The sequence below is a fragment of the Periplaneta americana genome, chromosome 5, assembly GCF_040183065.1.
Source record: "Periplaneta americana isolate PAMFEO1 chromosome 5, P.americana_PAMFEO1_priV1, whole genome shotgun sequence".
Taxonomy (NCBI): Eukaryota; Metazoa; Arthropoda; class Insecta; order Blattodea; family Blattidae; genus Periplaneta; species Periplaneta americana.
The window spans coordinates 67,628,824-67,640,919 of NC_091121.1; the positions used below are offsets into that span (position 1 = coordinate 67,628,824).

At 33.3% G+C, this 12,096-nt stretch overlaps 1 protein-coding gene across 1 annotated transcript in view; it reads left to right on the plus strand.

Annotated features, from left to right (window-relative positions):
- Positions 1-12,096, plus strand: part of LOC138700421 (uncharacterized) — a 928,427-nt gene that overhangs the window by 485,642 nt on the left and 430,689 nt on the right. The gene's annotated exons all lie outside the window — the stretch shown is intronic.

Here is a 12,096-nt window from a genome sequence, read left to right on the forward strand (position 1 = left end):
ATTTTAAGTTAAAAGTTTACAGCAAAGACTATGTTTATTCTTTTGTAATACAGCTATCATCAAGGATATATGTTATCCAGGGCTTGTCATACACATGAAGTCGTTAATTCCAATGCGATATTTAAAGACTGCACAATGATTTTAAATACATACTGTTGTAACATTTGGATGTTTCGACATAATTATTACAAATTTCCTAACGCTTATGAATCAATTAACAGCTTCTCCTTCAGGCCCATCGGTAGACACATTTCAATACTCATCACTTCGAAAGGATAACTTATTTTGACTAGTAAGTTATGTTAATATAAGCTTGATATTTACTTATTTTATTCTATAGTAAATATTATAAATGTAGGCCTATTTTTATGAAACTTCAATTTTTAAATAAAAGGAACACCTTTTACGTCGACCTCAGACTTGGACGAAGAAATTCGCATATTCCTACGATGTACAGAATAATGCGGAATGCTTGTAAACAAATATGAAAATATTCACTATGGACAACATGCAAACATGTAATGAAAATGTCTCTAAGAGGTAACGTAAGTCATCCAAACCTAATTGAACCTGAACAACTGCAAGAGCGGCAGGAAATTTTCACTAGATCTTATGACATCAAACAAAAGTGTATGATGGACGAATATTCTCATATTAACGGATGTGCGTCTGGAAACAGGTTTTACTTAGAAAGATGTCGTTCGAAACTGACATGGGTAAATAACAGCCCACTTAGCAGTGATTCAGCTCTTCAACTTTCGGGATAAAATCTCGTCACTTATATATTATTAAAATACAGATGTAATTTATGGGCTTAACTTATAAGTACTGGAAATGTCAAACGAAAAAATATCAACTGTGTATCGATATGATCATTGTGAACAACAACCGTACCAAATTAGTCAGAAAAATGAACCCTAACTACATGGCCTGTTTCGTTCAATATATGGACGACTGTTGCCTTACAAGGCTTTAGTATTAACAAGTTATTTTGTTGCTTTCCGAGATGATATCTTGTTGAGCTAACTTTCTTAAGTTAGTTTCATAGGAAACTATTGTAGCCTGTAGTCTATGTTATCGAGCTTTGTTTTCAGTTAGAACACGATTTATGCGTCTTCTGTTTTTATTTTAAAATGAATGTTTCTCAGTTTTTTCAGTAATGTCTGGATCGTTAAATTAGATGTTGTTGAAAAACAGGATATTTTCGTAGAATTATAGATGTACTGTACATATCAACCACAACCTCAATTACAGGTTATAATTAATGTTGTCATGAGTAATTTATCAAAACAAAATTTTCGTTCTTCTTCACCTACGTACAACGTAGGTCTATCTTTCACTCTCTCCGATTATTCAATAGTTACAATGTCATTAATGTCACGACTATGACTTGCAATCCATGAAGGAAACCAATATTATAGTTACTAAAAATATTCGGTAAATCTTTGCAAGCCACCGGCTCAGGCTCAGTCGGGTAAGGCGCTTGCCTGTCGATCCAGAGTTGCGCTCGGGCTGATTAACTGGTAGGGTTTTTTCCGAGGTTTTTCCCAACTATAAGACGAATGTCAGGTAATTTATGACGAATCCTCGGCCTCATGTCGCCAAATACCATCTCGCTATCACCAATCCCATCGACGCTGAACAACTCAGTAGTTGATATAGCGTTGTTAAATAACTATCTTACAAAAATCCTTACAATACCGTTACCAAATGAAGACAGATAGCAAGGACCCTTCACCAAAAAAACTACGGGATAACGTGTGAGAGAGAGGTTTGGAAGGGGTAGTAACACTCTTAGACAATTGTGAGTATAGCAAGGCATACCGAAAGCCTAAACTAACCTAACCTGTCACTCTGTGGTCAGTAAGGAAAAGCACAGAAATGAGATGTTCTTCCTCACCGCCGCCTACCCCCTTCTAGCTCGACGGAGCAATCCTTCCTGTCGTATCTCTACATCGGCTTCCACTATTATTTCAGTACGAAACTGATAACGGCACTCAATTATTCTTTTTTTATGGTAAATATGACTCGACTAGAAGGCAAGTACATAAATACATCCGTACCTTAACGTGGTAACGCAATTATAAACAAATACGAAAACTACATACTATTATCTTGAATGTCATGTAAACAATTTTAATAAAATAATAGCAATAAATTATAAACAAACTTATCATTGATAGAGTATAGCTATGGTGCGAGATATAAATGAGCAATAAATTGCAAATTTTCAGTAGAGCAGAGCAAAGTTTGAAATCAGAACCAGTACTGTCCGTCCGAGTTATATCGAATCACCTTTTCCCCCACCCGTTTCTGCTGACCCCTCTATGAAGACTAGTGGCTGGGCTGCTAGGGCATATTCATAGACATTCTTAGCGCGGGCTTCCGGTGGATGATCAGCGAACTAACGTGTTTCGTATTCATAAACCAGTGTTAGCGATATAATGTGATGTGAATCCTGTACAAGTAACCAGTCGATAGCCGGGGCTAGTTTAGCACGCTCGTAGCGCGGGCTAGCGAAATGTCTATGCATAGCATCCATAGAGTTTTTCCTGAAAACATTTGCTGTACGGAATTTTATTGGAAGTCTACATAATATTATGCAACTGTTTAAAATAATTTAAAGGAAAGGGCCCCGTTAAGTAACTGTCATGTGATTTCCCGTTTCGACTCTGCGACATATCCACTCGGACGGACAGTAGACCTACAGTAGCATCACAGTCTACTATATACAGTCACGAAGCTTGAGTTTTGAGGGTGCTAGAAACAATAGACTGTGACGTTACGATTTTGCATTGCCTGTAATGAGGCGATATTAGCGATCCTAGTGGTGAGCAACTATCTAATGTTTGCATATTTACTACGTATTGAGCTTCGCGACTGTATATACTAGACTGTGGTAGCATTATGATGGGCTGGAAATCGACGCTATACAATCTCCATCATTATGGAAGAGAATAGACATAAGCTCTTTACGCTACCTGAAGTACATTTTTCGTAATCACATGGAGGTCGTAACTCAAAACCAAAACTTACGCCCTTTTTACTATGACATCATAGGTATAAACTAAAACTTATAATAATATCACAGTCTAGTATATACAGTCACGAAGCTCAATACGTAGGAAATATGCATCCATAAATAGTGCTAACCACTAGGATCGCTACTATCGTCTCATCACAGACAATGCGAAATAGTACCGGCGCAGTCTATTGTTCCTAGTACTCTCACAACTCAAGCTTCGTGACTGTATATACTAGGCTGTGATAATATGGTAACAAAGAGATGCAGTTACCTTTGAAAACATCCATTTTAAGCGCAATAATTCCATTTTCTTCAAAAATTGTAGTTAAGAAATTTCACAACACACGAGTATCTGTAAGGTAATTAAGTATACGTATTTGGGATCTATTCATTTGAAGACGTCACTGTTTTTAAGTTCGTCGAATAGTCCCAGGAAATTATAATACGTATAACACTTCAAAGCTGGCGTCAATTGTAAAGTAATACATATTTTAAGTACATACCTTTTAATCCTGAAGTTTATATACTACATTTATTCTTCGCACTATAAACATATCGAAAATACTACGTTTTTACAACAGAAATATGTACCGTCATCACTACATCACTCTACTTCTCGATACGTAATGAAGCACAACGGATCCTTCCCTAGTAAACAGCCTTCTTATACGGACTGTTCGCTGTAATGCATGCACGAACTTTCTTCAGCAATCTTTCTGTATTATAAGATATAATATTTATTATCAGTTTTCTAATACAAGTATAACCCTTTTTCATCCATAGTTACTTAGGGTTGTAGTTCATGGTATTGTGCCTTATTAGTTTACATATAACAACAATAACACGTATTAACTGGCTTACAATGCATACACAGCTTACTTTATCCAAAGATTATGGCATTTTATTACTTTTTATTTCATCCTGTATTTCCAATCCATTTCTTCCAATCTTTTCTGTCTCATCGATCTTCTAATCTCATTAAGAAAATAATTAAAATATGTCTTCATAAACATATTGATTTTCCATCTCAAAAATTGTTTTTAGACTTCAATGTTCTTAAAATAAGACAAATTTATTATATTGTATTAATAAAATTCGTACATAAAAATCGAAATAATTGTGAATTATATTCTCATAGTTATGAAATAATAGGTATGAATTCTTTAAGATTGTATGAACCAAAATGCAACACTACTACAGTATTTAATCATAGTAGTAATTTAGGCCCAATAATATATAACAAATTGATATTTAAATATCCTAATCTTGTCAATTCTAATAGTTCTATTATTAAATTTAAAAAGTTATGTATGGAGTCTATAAAAATTGTAAAATTATAAATTTAAATTTATATATTCTTATTGCGTAGTAGACATAAGGCAAATTGTATTGTATACTACTTAATTTCAATTAAGCAAATCCGCCCCTCAGCACGAGTTCTACTCTTTCAGATGTAAACTAAAGTTTTTTCTGTTTATAATATATTTTATGTTACAATTATTAGCAAAATAAATAAATAAATAAATAAATAAATAAATAAATAAATAAATAAATAAATAAATAAATAAATAAATAAATAAATAAATAAATAAATAAATAAATAAAATAAATAAATGTAACCACGTGGTTTTTATGTCGACGTTTCTTCTTTCTCCGAGGTGGAAATCATTCTCTGCCCATACAAATTTCCTGGGTAAAATCTGAAGCGGTATTCCTACTTGCCCTTATCATTCTAATTGTTTTTATACAAAATTTAATAAATAGAAGTTGAGTATCTATTTATTGTTTAATTATCTCATTTCTGATTCTATCTAATCTGGAATGTCTCGCCGATCTTCTCATATAATAATCAATTTCTGTTTATATTAATTTAAATCTGGTATTGCCATTTAATTGTTAAGTTTGAGATCTGTATGTTATAGTACTTCGAAATATGGATTTATAAATTTGAATAATACCGCATTTAACACTGTTATTGTTGATCATACTTTCTTACTTACTGATTAATATAATTTTTGCTAACTATTTTTAATAATAACAACAATAAAGCCATAAGTAATAATAATAATAATAATAATAATAATAATAATAATAATAATAATAATAATAATAATAATAATAATAATACTGGATGTGGCTATAACTACGCTTCCGTTATAAATAAGGCTGAGTTTTCTGTTATCATAAACTACTGCAACTATAGATATAAACAAGAAGAGGTAATCCCTGATCACATGATCAATAATCTCAAGGCCACTTTTTAATGTAATGCAAGACGAACGCAAGACAAAAAAGAGAGACACCGAGTCTCAACGGGACAGACCGTGCATATGTGACTCATTTTATAGACACACGTTACCCGATACAGCACAGAACCGAGTGCGCCAACTACTATTGAACTAATCGTGTTTTTGTTCTGTTACTCTAGTCACAAACTGTTTAGTGTGTAGCTTTACACACTACATTTAGGTGGGCATTATTTAACTATGAGCGTCTATATGCCGTGACGTCGCATCGTAGGTATTTTTCGTTTTGAGAACATTCAGAGTGAGAGAATTTTGCAAAGGCTGGAAATTCTAAAAGTTTGGCAGCACTGGCAAAGTGGACGGGAGAGCTATGAAAAAGACTGCTAACTGTTATACATTTCTTAATTATACTATAGAGAATTCAGGAAATACCACTGGGTTTATGGGCGTCTTCTTAGCGGACATCCCCTCTTTGTAATATAAGGCTTATAAAATAAGAGAAGTAAATCTAAATACTGTAAGTAAGCATTGTAACCATTTCCATTGATTCTAGGGAATGAAAACACAGTTTATTTTATGTAATTTCCTAAATTTGATCAATAAGGATGGTTTCTGTTCTCTCTTGAAGGGTACACACCATTTTCAAATAATTTAATACACAAACACAACTATTACATAAAATCCTCAATAAGTTTTTGTAGCTTTATTCTCTTCAGCTCTACCGTAATCAACAATAACAACAATCCAGGTTGCCCGGCGACGACAGAAAACAAAAGAGAAAACAAATTAATGAAGTGTATAAACAAATGAATACTCTTTCAAATTTAAGTATCACAAGATAGCGGTGCCATTTGAAATTTCAAAGTGAGGTGGCCGGGGATAAGGGGGTGAAAACTAATATGAAATTAAAACTGGTTTTGAACTCCCCCCCCCCCATTCCAATAACTAAATTGACGTAGTTTTTTAATTAAATTCTATTTAAATTATATAGTTATTTAGACTGGAAAGTTTTGAAATGAACGCTCTGTATGTTGTGTCTGTTGAACGATAGCAGTGGAAACAATATTTTTAATCAGCATTTTAATTCATTCAACTTCACTTGAATTGTGAAAGTTAAAAAGAGATTCACTTCACCAGAACTTCATCGTATGCAGCTTTGGTGAAGTGATGACAGCGAAAACAGAATTCATTTTTTTTAATTCATTCTGAGGATTTTTTCAGATAAGTCGTAGTAAATTCAATTATGGTTTTATTATTTTGAGTCTATGACTTATCATACAAATATCCAAGGAGTAGTTCCTTCATATTACATATTTGCTGTTTGTATTAACGTTTTCATCGCGCCTGCGACATCATCAGATACATTATTACATTATCCAATATGTTAACCTCATTTTCAATGATCATGAGCATAGTGAATATCAAATCTGTGTTGTTTGGGTAAAGGGAGATAAGTAATAAAAATGAGTTTGGAGATAAATGAAAATTAAACTTCGGACCCTTATTGCAAATAATTTCCTACATAAATAAAACACATCACCTGCTAGTATTCTTTTGATTTTTGCACACTCACTTGTATAATTTGACTTGTGTGTTCATATGGGGAACAAAATTTCATCTGCACAAAAAAGTTACTTATTCCCCTTTACCCGAACACCACAGAAATATCAATAAAAACAAAGGTTAAAATTAAGTTACATATATATCACAAACACAAGTCAAAATAACTGTAAAAATGTAAGTGAAAGCTCGTAGCACATATTTTAAATGTTCTTACTTTGCACCTTTTAATTTAACTTTTAACCTTTGCTTTTATTAATATTTGATATTCGCTATGCTCATGCGCATTCAAAATGAGGTTATATTGAATAATGTAAGAATGTACAGGGACATCATTTTATTTTTACTTCAATTTTTATTGTACCTGACTTTTTGAATGTACTTCACTCCCACCCCTTCCACACAGATCCAAGACCGCATATAGTAGCCTTACGGTCATAGTAAACAGTACTTTCCAAAAATATGTTCGCGTTTTCCAGTGACGAAAGAGCTTCCAATATTGAATCATTTTCGCACAGGTACTGTCGTCCATTTGCCTACGTCGTATACCGGTTTCCCCCACCAGTTTTATTCGCCAGCTAGTGGCTGAGCTGTCTTAGCTCTCTTCTGAAAACATTAATTTCTGTTAGGAATTGGACGTCTACGTAATATCATACAACTGTTTAAAATAACTTAAATAGAAGGGCCTCGTTAAATAATTAACTGTCACGTAATTACCTCCATTTCTACGACCCTACGACATAACCACTTGGACGGAGAGTAGATAGTATGTCTGAGTAATTTTATCTTTTCGGATCGGGCAGAAGTGAAGATTGAATTTACAGTACGTAAGGTACTCTTTTATAGAGTAGGTACAGAATTATTTCAACATAAGTTACTAGCACGAAGAACGAAACTGGTAATTGGGATTAGGTACAATAGTCTATAGTGCGATAATATGCACATTAGAACTGAAGCCTGTATCGAAATGAACGGCCACCATTTTCAAAAATGTGTTTAAATATCCATATTATGATTATTTTTCAATTTAACTTCATTCTCTATATTGTACGCTAACGTGCTGTAGGCAGTATAATATAGCCTATACTGCATAATGAATACGTCCACATGGACAGCTCAGTTCGTAAGTAAAAACACTCATTGTTAATACTGTACTGTATTTTGATTAAACAAAAACCTAATGAAAATTATCAAACTCAAAAGCGCAATATTTCCTAGTTTACGTAAATGGATGAACTACTTTTCTTCCCTCCTATACCTAGTAAAATGATTTGTTTGTACTGTATATTACGCGAGTATTATCGAACTCCAGTCGTGGAAGGGGTAGCAAACGGCGTTGAGTCAGAGGTATAGGCAAGCTAATATTAAAAATGTTAGTAAAAATAAAATGATGTCCCTGTATATGATAATGTTGCGATGAAAACGTTAATACAAACAGCAAATATGTGATATAAAGGAATTACTCCTTGAATATTTGTATGATAAGTCATAGACTGAATACAATAAAACCATTTGATACAATTCATTTTATCATAATTTCAACTTATGCAGTTTTGCGGCTATGTAAACGGGATCGAATACACAAAATATATATGAAGTTTTGCTGAAATTATAGTATGTGGAACGAAAATATCACGAAAAAACCTGGTCTAACATTCCCATTACTCACCACAAGTTTCATTTGAACTTTGTGTGGGAAGACGACGCCCTAGTTGTTGAGGCAACCTAGGCCATTGTCCTTCCCCCGCTAGAACCTGCACCGTCTTGTATTTCCACCGCTACTACGTGGTGGTCGGAGCGTGGTAATAGCAGGTATTACAGTACTACAGTGATAAAATTTTCATAAGTTGAGCAATTGCGTAAAAATCCATACCGTCTTGGCCGGAGTGAGCATTAAGAGGATCGATAAGTGGCAGCGGCTGTGTTTCTGAATAGCCGCGCTTTGTTCGCAATTTCCTGGCGTGTCAATAACGCAGCGTCTCCTCTATGCATATTTCCCTTGCGAGGAGTAATGTTGGCAACAATTATTCCGCCTGCCTACGGTGAGTGCTCAGATCCTGCGGGCTATTGATATCTATCTCAATATTGTATGTGGTAGACCTATACCAAGCTCAGGCACATAATTCTTCAACAGTCTTAACATCAAGAAAAGTTTATGATATTCATTTTATTAGTTAGGAAATCAGTTACTTTTTATTTAATTATATATTCATTTATTTATTAATTTATATGCTCGTTCGTTCATTTATTTATTAAATTTATTTATTTTTTATTTCTTCATTCATTCACTTACCATACTTACTTACTGACGAAATAAATAATGCAATAACTAAAATTAATGACGATCTCGACTCAATTTGAACATGGACACGGAAATTCCGACTTAAACTAAATCCAGAAAAAATCACAGTCAATCATTGTGGGCCATTCATGTTTGTTAAGCACTATTACCATACCAAATTTCTCCCCGATTAAAATTTACGGCACCGAAATTCCGTTCAGTGAATCAGTAAAGAATCTAGGTATTTATATAGATAAAAGTTTAAATTGGAACATTCAAGTTGCAGAAACCTGCAAAAAAGTATTCTCATTAATCCACTCGTTTAGGCGATTGAAGAATTTTCTGCCATTTTCCATGAAAAAAAAAATGTTAGTGCAAACAATCGTGATGCCCCACTTCGATTACTGTGATATTCTGTTTACTGACCTAAGCGTTATTTCGGCGCAGAGAATACAACGTGTTCATAATATGTTCGTCCGTTTCGTCTGCAATATTCGCCGGGCTGATCACGTAACACCATCCCTCGAAATGTTGTCCTGGCTCCGTCTAGAAGATCGTAGGAAAATCCACAGTATTTCCCTTCTCTTTCACATATTGCATTTCTCCACTCCTGTCTATCTTGCGTCCCGTTTTCAAAATTTATCCACCCATCATAACGTAGATACACGATCACAACACCCCTCAATATTATCTATTCCCTCCCACCGAACATCCTCATATTCATCTTTTTTCATTGTGGCTGTTCCTCGGTTATGAAATTCCCTATTGAGTAATGTCGGGGACTGTCAGACATCAAACCAATTTAAGAATAGACTAAAGAAATATTTTTCTAACAATTCTTGTTAATAATAAGAGCTCTTTCAGGTTTCTCAATGTTTAATGGTTATATATATCACAGAATAAATATTTAAATTATCTCATTATTATTATTATTATTATTATTATTATTATTATTATTATTATTTACTCATTTCTTCATTCATTTACTTATTTATTTATTCGTTTATTTTTTATGTATAATTAATCAAATTGCAGTGTTCATTTATAGATTAACGATAAATAATAATAATTAATGCCCTTCATCACTCACTCAACAATACAGCAGATAACTGCCTGGTTTATATTTCTTCTTCTTCTTCTTCTTCTTCTTCTTCCTCCTATCAGGGATGGGTAGATCCCGTTCCGAAACTAATGGAATTGCGAAGTCCATCTTGTTTGTGGCCGGCCAATAACTCGTCTGCCTTGGGGTTGATAAAAACATGCTTGCTGTGGGAAACGATCAGGGGGCATCTGTTGTACATGCATATAGTCTACCATTGTTGTTGATAGGTTTGAATTTCTTCGACCATATTTGTTGCTTTAAGTTCTTTCCGTATGTCTTCGCTTCTCATTCTATCCCTTAATGTGACTCCCAGAGTGTGTCTTAGGAACCTCATTTCTGATGCTTTTATTCTTTCTCGATCTTGTTATCTTAGCACCCATGTTTCACTTCCGTAGCGAAGGGCCGGTTTTGATATAATGTTATGCATCCTGATTTTTAGATCCTGTCTCATATTCTTTCCGAAATACCTGTTTATTCATCCATTTAATTTATTGTATTTCTGGACATTTTCTCCTAGATCAGCATTAAATGTAAATGCTGAAATAGTACAGCCAAGATACTTAAATGCAAGAACCTGTTCTATTATTTCTAAGTCTATCATTATTTTAACTCTTCGTTGATTCTTTGCATGCATGGCAATTGGTTTTGTCTGTCTAGTCGAAATGTTTATATTATACATCTGTAATAATCTATTTAATGTAGTAACATTTGTCTGTAGGCTGCCTTCAGAGTTTGCCATTAGGACCTGATCATCTGCAAACAAGACTGTAGTTATGTAATTTTTATTGCCCAAATATATGCCATTCGGACTCGTCATTTGCCAGTCTTGTAGTATTTTATTGATGTACCAACCGTACCCGTGCGCTCCGCTGCACCTGTTAGAAATAAATATAAAGTAATTACATAATTAAAATAGGACGTTTGATCCACGGAACATTCGTGTTTGATAGAAAGATAAATCGTATCATATGTTACTTAATTTAAATTGTATTTAAAATATTAGAATGCGATCATTTTGATCCAGAGACCACTCATTTGGTGCAATGACAATTCCTTTAACATGTTATTAATTGTTATTACCAATTATTTTTGGAAAAGCGAAAATTAACAAAAAAATTTTGGCTACAGATTTATTATTATGTTTATATTATATTATATTATATTATATTATATTATATTATATTATATTATGTAAAAAGTGTGTTGATAACGGATGTACTCGAATTAGAAAGTTTTTAATTTGTTGTGGGAGCTCTTGAATCTCAGGAGGAACAGCTTTTACAACAGCACAACATAATCTGCTTGGCTCATTACCCAATTTTTTGTATTGCATTTATTGCATATATACTTTATGTATTTTAACACGATTCAATGAGCATAGTTAAAATTTGAATTATAAAATAATGGATTGCTAAGCTAACGTACTATTACTGCATACTAAATCAATACACTCTCGTTGTTCGTTAATTCTCTGAGATAAAAATGAATATGTTCATAAACATTATTTTAAGAAATACAGGAAATTAATATACAGAATAACCTATCAAGTTTTCTGTGCATAAGAAGCTATTTTAATCTTACCTGTCCTCAATTCACTCACAAGTTACTGTAATAACATTATAGCATTATGTCCATCCAGAGGAACTACACTTTCCAATGATGAAATAATAATTAATTACACAAATCGGTTAATTTAGCTTCCTATATTACTTCATACAAACACAGAAACATTGTCTGTATGCTATGTTTCATAGCTTTCGATTGTTGTGTCCAAGGCCCCTTATAGACGAAGTCATTTGTTTTTTATTTCAATACACCGCCTTAGATGGCAGTTATTTTAATTTTAAAACTCATTTATCTCATTAAATATCAGTCCTATCAA